Raw genomic sequence first — 6,528 nt, forward strand, 5'->3', positions numbered from 1 at the left:
AGATGTAAAAGTGTAATATATATGCTAAAAAAAGATAATATATTCTGGCCCAGCCAGTGTGGCACAGTGGTTGAGCATCAGACCATGCACTGAGAGGTCGCTGATTTGATTCCCAGACAGGGCACATGCCCAGGTTACAGGCTTGATCCCCAGCAGGGGGTGTGCAGGGGCAGCGGATTGCTTATCAATGTTTCTCTCTCTCTCTCTCTAAAAAAAAAAAATCAATAAAAATTATCAATGTTTCTCTCTAAAAAAAAAAAATCAATAAAAACATATTTTTTTTAAAAAAGATAATATATTCTGGACAGCAGGCTTCTTTAAAATAGAGTCTATGAATTCCATTAGCACTCTCTGTTTACATATTTTTAGGAGGATGTGGCCCATGAGTATGCCTGTGACACAACACCTGTGACCTAGTAACCAGCTGGGAAGAAGGCAAGTAAAAGAGCAGATGCAATAATTCACATACTAATATTCCCTTAAGTCATTCAAAAATATTTATTGCATACTTAACCACATGCGGGTACAATTCTCGGTGCTAGGAATCGTGCAGGGAACAAAACAGGCAAAAATCCCAGCTCACATGGTAACATTTATTGGTTAATAGCCATGTGCCCAGGATTAGTCTTGCATTAATCCACTAAATCCTCATAACAACCCCATAAGCTAGGTACTGTTAATATCCCCACTTTACAGATGTACAAACTGAGGTAAGAGAGATTCCGCAATTTGACCAAGATCACACGTTTGCAATTAGTGGCGTTGGGATTAGATTCTTAGTGTCTGGTCTGCATGCTCCACTAATGAGAATAAAGAGACTGGGCAATGGATGACTAAATTGGCTCTGACTTAGTTCCCTTTAATTTTGTAAGGCTACAAAGAACAAGTCATACACACAGCTGTTGCTTGGTGTCTTTTATCCACTTAATTAAAAAAAAAAAGACTAATTTCCATAGGGATGGAGAGTCATTATGGGAATACTGGTGAAGTCAGAAGTTCTAGTTATGCAGGTAGTCTTCATGGTGACCACGAATGGCCAGGCCTTTCCAAGACTAGAATAGGAAGTCATGCAGAGCCCAGCGCAGCTCTGGCACCTTTACCTTTCTCTCTATCTGGCTGGCTAACTTCTTCTCTGTTCTACCTTGTGATGTCTACTTATGCAGTTTCTAATGCCTAATAGCTAATGAACTCTACCTTTTCCTCTCTGTGTGTCATTTAGTTTTTGTAATGCCTAGCAACTAACTTTATCCCCACTATTGCCAGTTCATATGGCCAAGCATGAGAGTATGACTGGTCCATTTCATCATTTTTATTTATATGGGGAAGCATTCCCTGCTGATTCATAGGTCACCCCTTGCTATTTGATTCAGTCCTTCGGATTAAATGCCCATTCCTGGACCATTCACCTGTGGCCAGGTTAAATGGAAAGAACATTCTAGAACCAGGCTCTAAGGATGTCATTTATTTAGTTACAACGCCTCTGGATTTAGGCTTTAAATGAATAAGTCTTGCCTGGCTGGCATGGCTCAGTGGTTGATCATTGACCTATGAACCAGAATGTTGCTGGTTCGATTCCCAGTCAGGACACATGCCTAGGTTGTGGGCTTGATCCCCAGAGTGGGGCTTGCAGGAGGCAGCCAATCAATGATTTTCCCCTCATTATTGATGTTTCTATCTATCTCTCTCTTTCTCTCTGAAATCAATAAAAATATTTTTTTTAAAAAAATGAATGTCTTTTATGGAAAATTATAAATTGTCTTTTTCATTTAATTTAGGAGTTGGTTTATGGTCTCATATTATTCCACTCTTTTGAATATGTCTGTCATATTTCTAACTTTACCTTTGCACCTAAACAAAATGATAACAAATATTCACATCTACCCAGAAGCTCTTTATATATTAACTAGAGGCCCAGTGCACGAATTTGTGCACATTGAAAGGAAATTAATTAGAAGAAATATTTTAGAGGCCAGGGAGGGACTGCGGGAGGTTGGCTCCAGGGCATGTCCAGCCCGTCTTGCCCAGTCCCAATCAGCTGGACCCCAACAGCAAGCTAATCTACCTGGCGGAGAATCTGCCCCCTGGTGGTCAGTGCACATCATAGCGACTGGCCGACTGATCGGTTGGACACTTAGCATATTAGGCTTTTATATATATAGATTTCCTGAAGATGTTGACAGCGTGGTACACATCATAATCCTTTCCTTATCTGATGAATAATGCACCCCTCTCTTTCCACCCTCCGCATTTTAATTACATTCACTATCACAAGCTCTGTGCTAAGATTCTATGCAGATGTGTCACTGAAATATAACCAGGATTCAAATGCGGGTACCTATATGAACATTTCTGTGTTACCTAGAATACTAACAAAGAAAATCCAACTCAGCTCTTATCATATTAATTATATGAATCTTAGCTAAACCAGTGTCAATGTCATTTTTATACTTGGAAAACCATGGAGTGCACAATTATGTAGGCTGAAAAAATCAAGGAATTGACTCATACTTAAAAGTAAGGTATACTTTAAAAGGGCAATTTCAAGTATTGTTCATTTAGAAAATTCTACGGAAAGATTCAAGTTTACCTGAAGACATGTGACCACTAGCACACATTACAGCGTGGGGGACTGGGGTGAGGAAAGCAGCTTGCGGCTATGGAGCAGATCAGAACTAACTAGCCATTAGGGAATGGAACCCCTGACCTACATCTCATTAGTACCAGGTTTAAGCCAACTGAATGAGCTATAAACGGGTAACATTTTGATACCTAGCAGATGGATGGATTTTCACTCCTTATTTAAAATTCCTTCCTTGATTCCATATTATTTGTACTAAACTGTGATAGCGTCCGTCCGTTATGTGGGAAGGGTGGGAAGAGACGTGGCTTTCAAAGAGATCTCAGAAATCAATTACCCTGTTTTCTTAGCCTAATTCATGAGAGAATTGAAGCCCTGCAATGTGAGGTGACCTTCTTAATGTTCCCAGTGGGTGGTGGCAGCACTGGATTAGAAAGCAAATTTCTTGGACTTCACTCCTGGGCACTTTCAGTATGTGAGGGGCTGGCTCCTGGAAGAGGTCATCCTTGAATTAATGCAGCACCAGCTTAGTGTTAGGAAAAGGGAGTTTGGGTTTCTTAATGGAAGTTCACACAGAGCGGAGGTTTCAGGATGGAGCACCCCGTGAGAGAGGTTTCGAATAATCTTCATCTGGGAGGTGATGAGACACCTCAAAAGGTCTCTGAAGACTGAGAGCAGCGATTCGTTTCAAACATCTCCATGTAAATTGATTCTGGCTTCAGAATATTTAGGAATGGAGTAACCTGATGTCATTTTGAGGGGAATAGTTTGGGTGTAAATAAGAAAACACAAAAGAAAGTGAGTTAGAACCTTCCCTGGGATATCCAGGAAGTTACAGAGCTGGCCTGAAGGGTGGATTTGGTATGTAGGGGAGATAGGGTGGAGCAGGGTGGGATGAGAAGAGGGGAGAATAGTGAGATTAACTGATACCAGAAAGAAGGGCTTTATCATGAATTATTGACCAGTGACTGAACGGTGGGAGGGTGAAGGAACAGCAAAGAAGTTTCTGTTGTATGTTACCATTTAGGGAACCGATGGAGAAAGGTCCTGTGACTAGTGACAGCTCGTATGAAGAATGCCAGTGTTGTCTGAATTCTAATGCTGCCTTCTGCCTCTGTCTCAGGTGGTGGCTCCAAGGAATTCTTTGTAGAAAAAATTGTTAGCAGCTTTAAAGTCATTATTGTTACACATGAATACCTTCAAAATATTTGCTATGCTGAACCATACCTTGGGAACAACTGAGATGAAATCTTTGAGGTTTTTCTGATGATCTCTGGAGGAGAAAGACAATGTATTACAGAGAGCCTCAATTCATCCTCATTTTTTGTCAGTGAACTTCAATAAGTACACAGGTCCAAGGCAAGCCTTGTTCTCCAAATCCTTGGACTTTTACTCAGGCTTTCTTTATGGGATCAACTTCCCAGAGGAGAGGTGGAACCACATACCCTGGACATTTGTCCTTCAAATCAGCTTAGCTATGACTTTTTCTAGAAAGCGTACCTGGTTGCCATAGGTGCCCCTCGATTGTACTTGCTCTGCATTACCCCTAGGACAACATTTACACTACTGGAGGCAAGGCCCAGCTTACTAGACAGTCTCTCTTCCCAGACGAAATTCCTCTGGCCTAGTTTTCATCTTCTGTCCTTCCCCAGCATCTTGCAGAGTGCTTAGGACAAGGTGTGCCGCTAATGTAAGTTTCCAGACTGTTGAAGCAACATCTCTGAAAATATATGTGAAATAGACGTATCCAAAGATTATCTACAGAGAATGGATCTGAAATGGATTTTCAGGAAGAGGAATTTCTTTGGGGGCAAGGTCTTAGTTTGCACAGGCTTTCTTTCCTCCTCCTGTAGTCTGCCTTTGGCCATTTCAGTGCTTATTATTATTCAAGGGTCAGGGAGAAAAGAAGAGAAGCTGAAATTTAGATTAATTATGCTCTTTGAGAGCAGCTCTGAAGAAGGTTGGATGTGGTGGGTGAAATCAATAGTTACCGGGCGGTATGAGATTATCTATGGCTGTCCCTCATCCAGCCTTCCCCACTTGACACCCCTAAACCAATGGTTTCCCAACATAGGAACATATTTTATAAACTTATTTCAGCTTCACAGCATTTGTTCCTTTGTTCTTTGGTACATGTCAAGCTATATGTCTTGAGTTTTGATTTAGAGAATTCAGTCACTACATCAACAGAAGAAAGAGTCGGGTGGTCTGCTTCTCTAGGTAATTTCATGGTCCTAAGGAAAGAATTTAACAGTTTATTTTCTGAAACTGGTTCAAGGAACACTCCTTAAGTGAAAAAATTCAATCAAGAATAGTAATATCACTTACATTTTGAGAAGGATTTTTAATACAGAATTTCCATCTGTGATACATTTAAATCCTAGGCCTCAGGCAGCAATTTCAGAAAAGGGCTCCTTTACCCTTTATTAGATACAAAATAAATAGTCCACTTGGAAGGGGTGGGGCCTTTGCCTTACTTTTACTCCTGCGAAATGTAAGAGTGGGTCCCGCCATTCCTGAAATCACAGGGGCTACTTAGTTTCTTGCTCAGCAGTCTCGGTTACGGACATTAAAGTGGCTACCACAACTTCAATTACTTGAATTATTTTTGTAACTACTTATACTTCGTGAAAAAGGACAACGATGAGCTGCCCAAAAGGAAGCCTGTAGTCAATAAGGGGAAAGCGGTCAATTCCGAAACACAATACTCTCGCTTGATCTAGTTTTGACGCCTCAACAAAGACAGGTTTTGCTTTTTAGGACCGCTCAGCCATCTTGACTGGATACATTAAGAGGTAGTCCTCGACCTGCTTATTGCCAAGGTACTTCAACACCGATTTCTAAGTTGATATACGAATCCCAGCATATTTTACAGCAGAGGCCTCAAGCTGTCAATAGAGATCAACACTTAAGAAACGGAAAGAACACGCATTTTACACACGCACTTCAGTATGCATTCTTCCAGTCCCGAAGGGGAGGCGGGGGGGAAGGTTCTACTGCGTAAAAGCTTAAAACTTTATTTCTTATTTTTCGTGACCTGTAGCATGCATTTAGCCTTTAGGGGAGTGTTTGGATAGGACCAAGGCCCACTCTTTAATGGCTGAGTGCATACATCTAACAGTACGTGGTGGATTCGCTGCTCTAAGAATTGCCTTTTTCAAAAAGTAAAGTGCAAAATAGACAAAGAAATCTATCATCTTAGCCGTCTTTCATATTTGTTTTGACTGCTCTGGAACCAGCTCGGAGCCGGGGACGGGGCTATGGAAAAGATGCACCTGAAACAGTATCTGCGGGCGGCTGCCTTCGCCAAGCGGCTTGATTGCTGCTTTCCAGCGGCGAAGGCGCAGCAGCAGCAACAGCGAAGCCAGCGCGAGCCTCCCCGGCAGCCGCGGCGGCGGCGGCACCGGCACCAGCGCAGTTTCCCCTCTCCCCAGCCTGACTCCACGCGCACATGCGCACTGCGCCCGCAGCCCTGGACCATTTGTCAGGACTACTCGTGAGACGGAGAAAAAAAAAGAGAAATTTTGGGGGTAAGAAGCGGCGGATCGGATCTAATCTCTAATTAATCTGAAGATTTGCCTGTGCGAAAGACATGCATTTATTTTTCTGGGTGAGGATGAAAGTTCAGAGACCTACAGAGAGAAGGAAGCGCACCCTCGTCTTGTGAAACAGACCAGGGGAGGGGAAAGGACAGAAGGGGTTTCTCCCCCACTTCTCTGCGCCTCTGGGAAAGAGGAGAAAACTTAATCCTGGGGAAAAAAGTGGGCGAGTGACGCGGGAACGGCTGGCAGGGGAGTCTCTGGGCATCTCACTCCGAAGTAGTGAGTGCGAGTGTGAAAGAGGAACAAAAGAGAGAGAAAAGAGAAAGGAAAAAATGGGGGGAGGAGAGACTTGTATTTTTTTCTTTGCGCGCACACGGGGAAGGGTGTGTGGGGCCGGGAGGAAGGGAG

The 6,528-nt window shown here is 42.7% G+C and overlaps 1 protein-coding gene across 5 annotated transcripts in view; it reads left to right on the forward strand.

Annotated features, from left to right (window-relative positions):
- Positions 1 to 5,944: 5,944 nt before the first annotated feature.
- Positions 5,945 to 6,528, forward strand: part of L3MBTL3 (l(3)mbt-like 3 (Drosophila)) — a 95,689-nt gene continuing 95,105 nt past the window's right edge. For all 5 annotated transcript variants that reach the window (XM_014533799.1, XM_014533797.1, XM_005858984.2 and 2 more), the window contains exon 1: positions 5,945 to 6,108. The gene's annotated coding sequence lies outside the window, so the exon portion shown is untranslated. The remainder of the gene's footprint in view (positions 6,109 to 6,528) is intronic.

The sequence above is a fragment of the Myotis brandtii genome, unplaced genomic scaffold, assembly GCF_000412655.1.
Source record: "Myotis brandtii unplaced genomic scaffold, ASM41265v1 scaffold123, whole genome shotgun sequence".
Classification (NCBI taxonomy): Eukaryota; Metazoa; Chordata; class Mammalia; order Chiroptera; family Vespertilionidae; genus Myotis; species Myotis brandtii.